This window comes from Podarcis bocagei (genome assembly GCF_964188305.1).
Source record: "Podarcis bocagei genome assembly, chromosome: 9".
NCBI classification, from domain to species: Eukaryota; Metazoa; Chordata; class Lepidosauria; order Squamata; family Lacertidae; genus Podarcis; species Podarcis bocagei.
In genome coordinates this window covers 51,583,223-51,597,740 of record NC_138134.1, presented here as the reverse complement: position 1 = coordinate 51,597,740, position 14,518 = coordinate 51,583,223, and positions in this window count along the sequence as shown.

Here is a 14,518-nt window from a genome sequence, read left to right as displayed (position 1 = left end):
ACATGAACAGAACAAAGAAAACACGTCCATTCTCAGTCAGCATCTCTGACCAACTGGCAAAACCGAAAGGAACAATAGCAGAACATAAACATCCTGTGACTAGGACATGCGCAGACTCTGTTACTTACAAAGCCTGCTCCCTTTTAAGGTGGAACGGAAATATCCTAACATCCTCCCCCTTTCCGTGTAACCTGTTGTACCTGTGGTTCACCCAATTGCAACCTTTGTACATAAACCTTATGTTGTTCTCTGTTAACAACCTTAGACAACAGATCAGCAGGAATTTCATTTCCTGGCATATAGGACACCCGAATCAGTCCTTTCTGAATACACTCTCTTGCACGATGTAGCTTAATCTGCAAGTACTTGGTTCTCTGCTTGCAACTCTCCGAGTTCAGCAAAGCCAAACAAGATCTATTGTCTTGATACACTTGTATAGGACATTTTCACAGAAACCCCGATGTCCTTAAATAGTTGCACCAACCATTCACAATCCATGAGTGAAAATGACAGAGCATTGAGTTCTGCTTCACAGGAACTTAGGCTCACTGTTGTTTGCTTCTTGCACAACCAGTCAAACAGGCAGTGGTTGTACATGTAGCATACTCCAGAAGTGCTTGTACCATCCGTGGTGTCACTTCCAAAACTTGCATCAGCAAAGATTTCAAGACCTCCAGTCTTCTGACTGGTGAACCTCAGCCTGTAGTGCATAGTCCCTTTCAAATAGCGGGCTATGCGCTTCAGAGCTTTCCAATCCTGAACCGTAGGATTGTTGGCATGTCTGCTAAGCAAATTACAGCTTACAGCTATGTCAGGTCTTGAACATCTGGCAATGAAATTCAGCTTGCCTAGAATGCATCTGTATAGCGTTGTGTCAGAAAACGCTTCAGCAGTACTGTCTACCTGGTAACCTGTCACCATCGGTGTGTCTGCTGGGTTTGCATCAACCAAATTCAACCTGGTTAATACATCAGCAATTTTCTGTGTTTGGTGTACCAGAAAATTACCTGCATGGTCCTTCTCCACCTGCAGAGAAAGATAGTTGGATACCTCACCAAGATCCTTCATGTCAAAGTGCTCCTTCAGCTGAGCTAGGGTGCTTTGATAAAAAGCCTGATTCTTCCAAAACATCAGAAGATCATCAACAAAACATAAACAATACAGTTTGTTTTGCCCCTCCTCCTTGACAAACACACATGGATCAGCTTTGCCCTGGTGAAAACCTAGAGAAAGCAATGTCTCAGTGAGTTTTGTGTTCCAACACCTGGCACTCTGCTTGAGACCATATAAGGATTTCCGCAGTTTACAGACCATTCCCTGCTGTATCTGCATCCCATCAGGTGGAAGCATGTACAGCTCCTCCCCCAAAACCCTGTACAAAAAAGCTGTATTAATGTCATGGTGGGAAACATGCAGTTTCTCCTCCGCAGCAATCTTGAGCATCAGCCGAATGCTCTCATATTTGACTGTGGGTGAGTAGGTCTCGTGGTAATCCTGTCCTGGTACCTGTGAAAAACCTCTGGCAACCAATCTGGCTTTGTGTCTGACTACCTTGCCATTCTGGTCTGTCTTGGCCTTGAAGACCCATTTGCTGCCAACCAGTCTCATTCCTGGGACTACCGGTACCAGTTCCCAAGTTTGGTTCCTGTTCAAGGAATCAACTTCAGCCTTCATGGCATTAAGCCAAGGCTCAGCATCTTTAGAGGTTAACTCCTGAACCTCTTTGAAGCTTGAAGGTTCCCACACCTTCTCTGAGCTACTAAGAACAGCAGTTGCTGTCTTAGCAAACTCATCAGCATACCTCTTTGGAGGTCTGCCCTTGGTCGCTCTTTCAGATCTACGTACTAGACGCAAGTCTTCTGGACTCATCTCCTCTTTCTTTGGAGAAAAATGACCAATGGTGAACAGTGGTTCTTCCAGTTCATTGTCAGACGCATCAGATGGTCTGACTGAGGCCTGTGCGCTCTTGCAGTCTGCTGTGTCATCACTGTCACTGACACCAGCAGCAGCAGCAGCGCCGCCCACTGAACTGGAATCTGAACTCTGATCATCATCATCTTTTTTTTTTTTAATAATAATTTTTATTGATTTTCCAAACATATAATAAAACAAAAAAAAAAAAGACAAAACCATACCAAACATACAAACAAATAAACATGTATAATTTCTTAAACTTATTTTCATACATCTTATTTCCCGGACTTCCTCATACCTCCCTCCTTCTGCATCCTTCTGTTATCCCTTTTTCAGCAACCCTTCGTTCAATTAATTCGCTATTTTCATTTTCCATTCTTTAAGGTTATTATTTACAGCTGCAATTCTCTATTTCTTATGACCATAACATCTCATCCATCATCAATCTTACAACAGTCTTTAAGATATTTTTTGAATTTCTTCCAATCTTCTTCCACCGTCTCACTCCCCTGGTCACGGATTCTGCCGGTCATCTCTGCCATTCCCATGTACTCGATCACCTTCGCTTGCCATTCTTCCAGAGTGGGTAGCTGCTGCGTCTTCCAATACTTTGCCAGAAGAATTCTTGCCGCTGTAGTAGCATACATAAAAAATGTTTTATCCCTCCTTGACACCAATTGGCCCACCATGCCCAGGAGAAAGGCCTCTGGTTTTTTCAAAAATGTCCCTTTAAGGACTTTTTTAATTTCATTATAGATCATTTCCCAGTAGGCCTTTACCCTCGGGCAGGTCCACCAAAGGTGGTAGAAGGTTCCTTCAGTCTCATTACATTTCCAACATTTATTACTGGGCAAATGATAAATTTTTGCAAGTTTGACTGGGGTCATATACCACCTATAGGTCATTTTCATTATATTCTCTCTCAATGCATTACAAGCCGTAAACTTAACACCTATATTCCATAGTTGTTCCCAGTCATCAAGCATTATATCATGACCTATGTCTTTTGCCCATTTGATCATAGCTGGTTTTACAGTTACCTCTTGTGTATTCCACTTCAGCAGCAAATTGTACATTCTCGACAAGTTCTTAGTATTGGATTCTAACAATTCTGTTTCTAATTTCGACCTCTCCATCTGGCTTTGTATCCATTTTAACTTGACAGTTCAGTTCCCCGGTGCCTTGCTCCGGCAGCCCGTCTCAGGGTTTTTGACAATGGAAGATCTTTTTCCTTCCACTTCTTTCAAACAGGTTTGTAAATTCCCAATTTTACTTCCCCCCTTCTCCTGCTTACTGGGGGGAAGTTTAAGTCCGATGTCAGGTTTTGACAGCTTAAAGGTTAACCTTCATTTAAATGCAGCTTTGCTGTTTCGTTGCTTTGTTTATCATGCAGTCCGAGGAGGCAGACTTCCTTACTTTATGCCTTCCCCGTTTTCAGCCAAATTTCTCAAAAACAATTTAAATGTCCCGTTCCTTCTGTCGGTCTTACTCACGGGTTTTACAGTCCAAATTCAGTTTCGGGAAGAAATCGGCGCTCTCTGCTCAATGGCGACGCGGCTTCACTCCGCAGGCTGGGTAGCGACTCTCAGCACCGCGCTCACACCCGATGCCGTTCCGTAGCCTTTAAAAAGGCTCTTTCGCAGTACCGGGGGGCGCGAAGGGTGCCCGCCGAGTCTCCTTGTTCTCAGGCTTCAGCGCCTGAGATTTTAGGGGTCCCCCGCTCGCCGTAGCGGGTCAGACCCGAACTTGCGGAGCAGTCCTCCCTCGGAGCTCGAGGCAAGGACCGCCATTAAGCACTGGCGCCGACCGGAAGTCCCATCATCATCATCATCCTCATCATCATCAGCAGCAGCAGCCTCAGCTTTAGCTGCTTGCTTGACATCACCTTCATCCTCCTCTGGGTAACTCTGGAAAATTCCCACATTTTCCCCCCACTTAGGATTGTACTCAACACTCCTTGTGAACTTAATGGACTTAGAGTTAGTCATCTATACCCTGTATGCACCTTTTTCGTACCCCATGAACAAACCATGTGCCCCACGCTTCCCAAGCTTGTTGGTTTGTGGGGAATGTACCCACATGTCAGAACCGAAGATTTTCATGTGTTTGGTGTTGGGTTTCTTGCCAAACATCTTCTCATAGGGGGTACAGCCAATGGGTGATGACAATCTGCGATTAACGGTATAAACCAAATTCCCCAGAGCCTCCCCCCAAAACTTATCAGGGAGATTGGCATCATGCAACAAGGTTTTTATTCCTTGCAGCAATGTCTGATTTGCTCTCTCCGCAAGACCATTCATCCATGGCGATCTGGGCGTTGACATGTCATGCTGGATTCCCTTCTCAGTCAGGAAAGCTTCAAACTGCTGAGAAGTAAACTCCCCGCCCCGATCAGTAAAAAAACAAGAAATACGTTTACCGTGCACATTCTCCAACCAAGCACAGAATGCCTTAAACTTTGGAAACGCTTGCGATTTCTGTTCGAGCAAAAACACATGAATGTACCTCGAAAAAGAATCAATCAGAATCATGAAGTACCTTGCTCCTCCTATAGAGGGCGCAAGTGGCCCAACCAGGTCCGCATGCACTAGCTGGTAGGGCTTGGAAGCCTGCCTGCTAGACTCCTTGCCTTTTGGAGCAACCTTCACCTTGTTCTCTGCACAAGATACACATTTCATGTGAAATTTACAGGGTTTGATGTTCAAACCTTCAACCACCTCTGGCATCTTGGCCAGTGCCTTCCAAGAGAGGTGACAAAACCTTCGATGTGCATCGTGAATGCAACCTGCATGAAGAACTTTGTTAGTTTGTGCAACACAACAAGAATCAGCTTTAGATACAACAGCAGTGTCATCATAAGTTATATGGAACAAACCATCCATAAACTTTGCATGCAAATAGTCCTCTTTGCCTTTACTGATGACACAGACGCTCCTCTTGAAGGAAATCTGAAAACCACGCCCAGTAAGCTGTGGGACACTCAACAAGTTGCTCGCCGCTCCTGGAACATAAAGTACATTACTGATGGTAGTGTGCAGACTTGCAAGTTTCACAGTCCCTTCTCCTGCAATTTGCAACGTCCTTCCATCAGCCAGGTGGATCTCACCTTCCTGAGGCTTGAAGGAGATAAAGAGATGGCGATCCTTCGAGATGTGGCGCGTGCAGCCTGAATCAACAACAAAGCTGCCTTTGGCTGTTGGAGCAGTCTTTACAGCAAGCAAACCCTTGTTTGTGGGCTTTTGCAGCTTGCCCCCCTGCTGCTCCTGGCCAGCAGACTTGCCTTTAGCCTTTGGTGAAGCTGTGCCAGCAAGCAAAACCTTGCTTTCCACTGGCGTAGGCTTTTGCAGCTTGCCCCCCTGCTTCTGGTCAGCAGACGTGCCTTTAGCCTTTGGTGAAGCTGTGCCAGCAAACAACGCTTTGTTTTTCCCTGGCGTGGGCTCTTCACCCTCCCTCTGCTCCTGGCCATCTGCAGGCGGCTGCGTCTGTTTACCTTTGCCTTTCCGGCCTCTGCAAAGGTGTTGACCTTGGTTCTCACGAGAAACAGAGCTCTCAGCTGCCGACTCCTTGGCTCCCCCTGGAGGCTGGTATGCTGCCTGGGATGACGTGACGGTCAGCTCCCCCTGCAGCTTGCAACCGGTGCCCTCAGCATCCCTGCAATCACTCGCATTCTGGGAAACAGCTAGGACCTCCGATGCAGTCAAACTCTGGGCTGGGATTTTTGCCTTGTGAGATTTTTCCAAAGCATTCCACATTCCACGTGCAGTGGTGTTGCCAGCCAGCGTCTTAATTTCCTCAAGAGATACGGATAGGACTATTACGTCTATCGCTTTCGAATCATGGGCTTTCCATCTCTCTGTCAGAGGAACTGGGGGGGGGCCTCACTCACGGTATGCCATACCCGAAACTGACGCAGCAAACTTTCACACCATTTTGCCCAGGTTTCATAATTCTGCCCATCTAACTTAGGACAGTCAGCATTTCCAGAAGCTTGGAAAAACTCCATTTCCAGCTTTTGCTTTAGCCGTGAGTCTTTTTTTAACTTCAGAGACTCCTTATCTTGGCAGCCATTAATCACGAAGCCTTTTTGGCGCAGCTCCCAGGCCAATTAAGCCTTGCCGGAGATCAAAGGCTCCTTGCCGAGGTAAAACAGAAAAGCGTCCCTTCCTTTCGCTTTCCCCACTTCATACCTCTCAAACGCAGTCTGTTGCAGCTTTACTCTCCTGTAGGTGCCGTGAATCTGGGCCCATAACCTTGTTGGGAAACTGCCAGGGAGATAGTGTCCATCTGAGCCCCCAAGCCGGCTGCCGGACGATCCATTGATCTCCCGTAGACAGGCAGATCCAGCAGTTAGCGACACAAAGCCGTTCTGGAAACGGATTGCCACATTCCAGGCTTGTGTACACTTTTTATCAGCAGAAACTCAGCCAAAAGCTTGCACCGCAGAAGAGCAGAAGAGCATATTTACAGACTTTATTTAGGACATGAACAGAACAAAGAAAACACGTCCGTTCTCAGTCAGCATCTCTGACCAACTGGCAAAACCGAAAGGAACAATAGCAGAACATAAACATCCTGTGACTAGGACATGCGCAGACTCTGTTACTTACAAAGCCTGCTCCCTTTTAAGGTGGAACGGAAATATCCTAACATCCTGGTATCCTAGCATTGGCGAAAACCACTGTGCCTACCTTGGGAACCCTCATGCCAAGTTTGGTAACAACAGTTCAAGAGGCCTCCGAAAAACACAGGGCAAACCATTTTCCAACATATATAGTAGACACGGCATGTAAACTGCTGCTTCTCTTCCTGAGATTTTATGAACTGGTTCAACATCTCTCTATAGTAATGATAAGTTCAATTATTTTCAGGAGTATAATGGCTTCAAAATATATGACTTTGATGGAATTGTGCAACATGAAAGACACATCAAAATTTCTATTTCCCATGAAAGGAACTACATTAGGTGCTCCTGTGTGCATTGGTTCAGATAATAAGTGTGTCTGAAATGTATTGAATCAGTGGCTGAGAAACTTTTCATTAAGAGCACATTTCCAATTCACTGATCCCTTGAGAACAGCATTAAAAGTGTTAGTAGCACAGCCCCATTCCCCTCAAAAAGGAATCCCATTTTCTTCTAATGGCCAGGTGAAAACTCAAGGCCTCATCCTCATTTGGTATAAACCAGGACAATATGACTTGAATGTCTAATTTTGAGACATCCCAGAAAAAATGACCTGAGTCAGTGGGAAAGGATGATGGAAACCAACAGGCTATTGTTTACAGAGATTGGAAAGTAAAGAAAGTACTATTGATTCTCAGCCACAAACTGGCAAATAATGGATAAATTAACAACACAAGGGCATTCTAAAAACCATGTGTTGCTTCTCCAACATTCTGGTAGTGTTTTATTTTCATTTTGATCTCTGCCCCTTACTCTGTTTTCTATACACCTTTTGAATAAACTGCTTAATTGGATTTCTGGGCTGTACTGGTTTCTGGGCACCCTCAAGGGGTGGTTGAACACACATGCATGTATGGTTGCTGTGAACCATTTGGCCTATGTTACTGGATTTAAATGTGCCTGAGACATCTGGAGGGGAGACAGGCTGAAGTAGCCAAGTAGGCAGTGGAAATATACTCAGAGTCGAGTGTGAATTTCATGCTCTATATTCAGCTCATAGTAGCAATGAATGAAATTTTCCCCAAAACGTCTAGCTATATATACATTATTTACACAATGAGCCCCGCGTGATTGGCTGATTCCGGGCTGCTCCTGTAGGCCAGTCAGGTTGCAGATTCACCTCCTCCAGAAGCCTGATTGGCTGCTCCTGCAGGCCAATCAGGTCACTGATTCACTTCTACCTGGAGCTGGATTGGGTGGCTCCTGCGGACCAATCAGACTGCTGCATTCTGGATCCTATTCTAGGATTCAGCTCAGTACATAACAGCAGCCATGCTCATAAGCAGTGGCGTAGCGTGGGTTGTCAGCACCCGGGGCAAGGCAAGTAATTTGCACCACCTAACCCGTGGATTTTAGCACTCGAGTCTCTTCCACTAGATTAGTTAAAGAAACCCTTACCCCCTAAGCACATGTATTGTTTGTTATGAAGATACTGATGTAATTAAAGTAAAATGCATCTAAATACAAGTTTATTTTCAAACACTTTATTGAGTGCGAACATGCATTACACATTCTCCACATTTTCAGCAGGTCTATTGTCAGGGGCTCAGGAACAGAGGCACAGGGGAGAGAGGAAATGGAGAGTGAAGGGGAAGGATCTGAGGGCAGCGTAGGGGAGTATGACAGTGACCCGAGAGATTCCATGAGCTTCTCCAGCGAATCAGAAGATTCCCAGAAGGAGGCGCCGATGGTCAGGGCAAGGGGGGTCCCAGGGGGAACGCACCAGAAACAAGCGGGCAGCGGGGACTCCCAAAGCAGCAGCTGGAGATCAGGACCAGCTTCCCCACCAGAGCGTAGTGGGGGGGGGGAAGAGTCACATGTGTCAGGGCCAGCGTCTCCTCCAGCAGGGAGAGAATATGAGTCAGGGCTGACCACGCCTCTATCGGAGAGTGGGGGAACGGAGGGGAGGTCAGGTCCAGCTAGCCTCCCCGAAGGGGGGAGCAGTGACGGGAGCAGTGTAACGGTCAGGAGGAAGGTTACCGGCTGGGCGCGCGTGCCAAGTTCGAATGTACAGGCGCGCGGGACAGCAGAAAACCCGGATTGGGAACCAGGTCCTAAAGCCCGCTGGAAGCAGGGGGAAGACTCAGGGGACTCAGCGTCAGAAGAGTCTAGGAAGGGCGAGACCCCAGCTGACAGGCGGACCCAGAGGAGGAAAGAGCAAAGGAAGAGGTGGAGCAAGGCTAGAGTCTTAAACTGGTGTCTGGGGGGAGGAGATTCAGACAGAGCTTCAGCGGTCTAGAGTTTCAGACGTAGAGCTGCACGCTGCGGCTGTGAAAGCGAAATGAACTTCAATAAAGACTTTTGTATATAACAACGAAGTGGCGTTGGTCCTTTGTGAGCTGGGACCTCGGGCAGCTCTGACATCTATGAATACAAATCTACAAATGTAGTAACCTAGCATGGGCCATGCTATTATATGTTGTCTCACAACCATCGTAAACGACAAAAAATATCAAGAACAAAAACTAAACAGCAAAATGGAACCATACCCTGGAGATGATCCAAGACTGGGCTAGATGGAGCCAACTTCCTCAATCCTGTACCTCTAATTGCAATTCTTTAATAGAAGTGCAAGATATCAATCTGTATATACAGATTAATTTAAATTCGCCTGCTTTTAATTGGCGCAAATTTTTCAACAACGGAATTGAAATCTACATTAAAGTCTCAATGGACAGTATTGCTAGATTACTCAGTCTTTCTTGGCTCATTGTAGATCTCTGATATGTTTTAATTAGTTTAAGTTTTGAGAAACTTCTTTCACAACTCACTGTAAAAACAGTGATAGTAAGAAAGATTTTTAATGTGACAACAAAGTTAGTTAAACTTTCTTGCAGCTTCCACTTATACACCCAGCGAAGCAAATCTAAAGCTGACCAGTTTGCAACCTGCTCATCAGGATTGACCTCCTTATACAAGATAATGTGGTGCCGAAGTCGAGTTATTTCAGTGAGCATAGATGCAGCATTCAATTCTGTGTACTGAGCACACGTGTGCTGAATTTGTTTCTTAATAAAATCATCTTTTCCAGTATCCAACAATGTTTGGATTTGCAAAAAAGCAAATCGCTGGTGAAGCGTATTCATCTGCGTAGTACGTTTTTTGAATTTTTGCCTGAAGCTGATCAATTGCTTCCAGTTGTTCTCTGCCTGTTTCCTGTATTAAGGTCAAGCCAGCATCGCAACTCTTCGCACCATCCATCTTCTTTGGAAAAAAAAAAGAAAATCAACTTTCTTGCATTGCTGCAGTTTTAGCACCCCTTCATTGTATAACCATTTCTTTGCTCTTAACATAATGTTTATTCACCTTCATGCCTATTGCCTTACTCTTTCAGCAAAAAAATAAAAATAAATTAAAGGTTGCTAGACCCAATGGCTTACATCAACTTATGTTGAGCTGGAGCAGCTACATATGGATCGAAATCTGTCTCGTCACTGTTGAACCAACCAAACTTCAATCCATCTGGTCAGCTCAACATGCAGAATGACCAGCGTGCCCCCTTTCATTGCAGAATGACCAGTGTGCCCTCTTTCAATGTAGAGAGACTTACCTGCAGCAGCGGCTTCTACTCAGTTCCCCGCATCTCCTCGAGTCCTCCTGCCTCCTGCTCAGCAGCTCAGCCAATTGCATGCATTCGCCTTTCGGCCAATGAGGAAGTGGATCCCACTTCCTGATTGGCTAGGAGGAGGATCCGTGTGACAATAGTGAAATTTTTGCGAAATCTGTGACAGCGCTGAGAGAGAGTGAGTGAGTCAGGTAGGGGCAGAGAGCTGCGAGTGCGAGCGCGCCCCCCCAGATGTTACAGCCGGGCCCCCCCTGCACCCCCCACGCTACGCCAATGCTCATAAGTGACACATAAGCAAGTAGTAGCAAATAGAAAAATAGTTGCCTGGTTGGTGTTCAGTTGAAGTGACACTGTCCTCTGCACATAGAACATCTGTCATGTGTCTTTCCCTTATCCTTGAGCAGCCACAGCTAGCTTCCACATAGGCAGATGAGGGAAAGATTGCATACACAGTACATAAGCTCTAGTGCAGAGCTTTCCAAACTTTTCGTATTAGTGACACAGTTTATAGACATGCATCATTTCATGACATGGTAATTCAGTTTTACTAGCAAACCAGAAGTTAAACTAACCCTTTGCCTGCCCTGGGAGGAGTGCAGGGAGCATTTGTGCAACACACCTACACACTGTAACTAACACACTAAAGTGTCATGACCCACAGTTTAGAAAGCTTTGCTCTAGTTAGTGCCTCATATTAGAAACTTAGAACAGGGAGCAGCATTTTAAAATTTCTCAAATCTATTAACTCCAAAAAATGTTATTTCAAACCTCAATGAATTGAACGATTTCACCACAACACATGAAGTTTTAACTATTTACATCAGGATTAGTTTGTTTCCTTTATCCTGTCTACAAAAGATGCAAAGGATATACATGCAAAAGTTCTCAGTCACAACAATGCTGGAATATCTTCCTAAACTTAATTTGATATTTAGCAGACTTCTCAAATCATCAGGTCTTCCCTAGTTGTTAGTTGCCTTTCATTTTTCTCCATTTCTATAGACAGTTGGGACTCTGAGTTATCAAATACACTCTCCAGGCATTTGAGGAGTGATTTGCCACAGACAGGCTGCTGTATCTTGAAAGTCTCTCTCTGAAAAAGGAGATTGCGTTCTTTACATGAAACAGAAAATGTTTCAAATATAACTGTTGCAAAGACACCTCTAATAAACTTTCCTAGCTTTCCTAGAGAGAGTTGAATTCCAGACGTTGTTGGCAGAAGGATTTGCCAGGATGAGATAGTTTAAAAATACATCACAAGAGGGTCTTTAAGAGATCTGTGAAGGATATTTTAAATCCTGTGTGTAGACATTTTCATGCATGCACATTCATCATTTGATGACTGCAATGCATCATCAAGTAATGACCTGTAAGTTTAAGATAACCATCCCAGATCAAACATTACAATACAGACTTTCATATCACCTGACATTAACTCAAATGCAGTACTTTCAAATGCATCCAGTTTGCACGGATAGCTGTGAATTACCAAGTGATGAGAGATCACGTTTATGTATGTGAATGTGTGATTTATCCCAAAGCACTGGGGTTTGGGTTTGAAGGCTCCTTCCATTCCATCAATTCTGATGTGTGTCTGGTCTGGGACTGGTCTGCCTAATTTAAGAAGATTTAACTTACATGCAGTGTTACTTTGTGCAATGCCATCTGCCCCACATTCTACGCTGATTCCCGGACTGTCTGCAGGGCAGATTTAGAAGGTGATTGGACCAGATCTGGCTCCCGGGCCTTAGTTTGCCCAATCGCCTTCTAAATCCAGCCTGCGGACGGTCTGGGAATCAGTGTGTTTTTTACATGAGTAGAATGTGTCCTTTTATTTAAAATGCACCTCTGGGTTATTTGTGTGGCATAGGCATTCGTTCACCCCCCCCCCATATATAGTCTGGCCCCCCACAAGGTCTGAGGGACTGTGGACTGGCCCCCTGCTGAAAAAGTTTGCTGGCCCCTGGTCCACCTACCAGACCTTTTAATATTAAGGTCAAGGTGCTTGCACTTGAAATCTGGATCAGCACCATTCTTGTGCAGGACTATCTGAGAAATACATTCATCAATCAGCTTAAAATACTGAGGCATAAGGCAGGAGAAAGGAAACGGAAAAGAGTGTTGGTGCTGATGTGCAAGAGTGCAGGTTTGCTTGAGTCATCCTGAGACCAAGCCTATAAAGCAGGGATCGACAACTTTTCTGCCAGCAGGCAGGAGTGTGCGCGGACACACACCGCTCTTTATATGCTGGCTTTCAGAGCCATGGGTGGGGAGGCGGCGTTTGCAGCTTCCTATTGGTTTCAGGAAGCTCCTGCAGCCAATAGGAAGCTGCAGACATCTCCCCCCTCCCCATGGCTCCAAAACCTGTTCTTTCCCCACTGGCTTTCGGAGCCATGGGGGGGGGGGAGCCGGCGTTTGCGGCTTCCTATTGGCTTCCTATTCCTAATAGGAAGCCGTGGCTGCTTGCTGGAAGTCAGTCCCCAAGTGGAGCTAATTTGCCACCCACACCGTGCCAGTTTACCATTAAGGGATCCGTTATCCCTTAAGAAATAAAAGGCTCTGCAACTGCTGAAGCAAACTCAATTGGGGGACTGTAAACAAGGTGGTGTTAAAAATTCTTGCAAATTCTTGCAAAAATATCTTCAGCATATTCAAGACAACCCACAGCTGCTCTCACTTCTTTCACACTTCAAACAAAGCACTGAGACATCAGATGTCCCTAAAAACAGCAACACCTGGCAGCAGAAAAGAAAGATGTGCCCCACCTTGAGGATCTGCTGGAGTCCAGAACGCATGAGTTCACTGCGGATGCGAACTCTGAAGTCAAGTTCATCTCATGGAATGATTAGGGCATTGATCAACTGTAGGTAGGCAACCTAAGAAATACTGAAGAGAGATTCCATGTCAGATCTAGCCAAGCATTCTCAGAAATAGCAGGCTAAGCCCTTGCAGTAAACCTGACAAAGAAGTTTGCCAATTAAGACTGTCTGCGGTGTGTGTGTGTGTGTGTGTGTTAACAAACAAACAAACACACTCACTCCTTAACTCATACCAAAGCTGTACAAAAAAATTCAAGAAGCTGGTATAATAAGTAGCAAATTCAAGATATAAGTACCGGTGGCTATATGGACAAAATGAGGACTGAGAAATAATAAAGTGGTATCAGCAGAACCTTGAGGTCTGCAGAAGTACATAAAAGCCTTTTTTTGCTGCAGGCCCTACTTGTTACCTTTAATGGCACTGAGTGTCACTCTTCAGGCCATCCAAGATGGGTTTGAATCATTCCATTTCATCCATTTCTGCTAGTTGTGTCAATGCTGCCAGAACCTGCTCATGCCTATGTAAGAGTAAGGAAAACAAATCAGTAACAGATTATCTGACAGTGCAGTGCTATCCATGTCTACTTGCTAGTCCCAATGAGTTCAATGAGATGCACTCCCAGGTGCCTTAAAGATGGCAGTCTGACTTTCATACGCTCGCAACAGGAAACTATGTAAGAGTTTGATCAATTGTACTAAAAACTGTTAAGAACCAATGTTGCCTTGGATCCAGGGGACCAAAAACCCTCCTAAGCAATATGGAGTAAGATGTGGTGCTTCAAAGCGGGGATGACCCCAAACCTTACACAAGCTTTGTTCAGCTTGTGCTTCTTCGGCTTCAGGCCATTGTGCAGATTACATGCACATTAAAGCTTGCAATTTAGATGTAGCCTTCCAGTTTTTAATGTATTTTTAAAAGCATCCCAAGTGCTAGACTGCCCATCTATGAAATACAACTAAACCAAAAGATAAATCACTTACCTATCCACAGGCTGAGGCAGAATACAGAGGGCAAACAGTAGCGTGATAGCATCAATCATCATGGATGGGACTTGGGTCAACTGCTCTTGTCAAAAGCAGGGTCCCCTCCTCCGTTTCAAGCACCGTCTTAATTCCAAACTAAAAAAACATACAGAAAGGTTGCCAATGCCACAGGAAGAGAGTAAGGCAACTGTCTAACCTGGTAAATAGGTGCGGGGGGGGGAGGGCCAAGCCCCCCAAAGCTGACATGTGCAAAAGTGATGTGGGGAATATCCCGTAAGTGTGCAAATTTAAGAAGGGGAGCATCTCAACTGAGAGTAATCAAACTGGAGGTTTCTTATCCTTAATCTAGAAGTTCATTTACAATTCATCTCTTCTCTCCTCAAAGTTTTGATGTGCTTTAATCTATATACATTTTAGATTAGAAATAGGGATACCAGACGTCCCTGTTTCCCGGGGACAGCCCCCGAATTTGCAAATCTGTCCTCGGACAAATTCCATCCCCAGAATGTCCCCGGATTTCATTAAATGTGCCTGGGAAACGTGGCAGTAGCAGCG